We start from the raw sequence: 204 nt of genomic DNA, 5'->3' as shown, positions 1-204 counted from the left end.
CGCTGAACGCTCAGATTATATTATAATATGGCCGGTATAATACCCATTGATTTTTTTATGTTCTAGGAATAATAACATAATTGAAATCATTGTTTTAACTTTGGAATGTAGATAATAATGCGTCATCTTTGTTTAATCAATAAGCCTGAATGTAACACCGTAGAGCACGACATGATACGTGTATTACGTGTTATAATAATTTAC

Source organism: Acyrthosiphon pisum, chromosome A1, assembly GCF_005508785.2.
Source record: "Acyrthosiphon pisum isolate AL4f chromosome A1, pea_aphid_22Mar2018_4r6ur, whole genome shotgun sequence".
Lineage (NCBI taxonomy): Eukaryota > Metazoa > Arthropoda > Insecta > Hemiptera > Aphididae > Acyrthosiphon > Acyrthosiphon pisum.
This window is presented reverse-complemented; position numbering follows the sequence as displayed.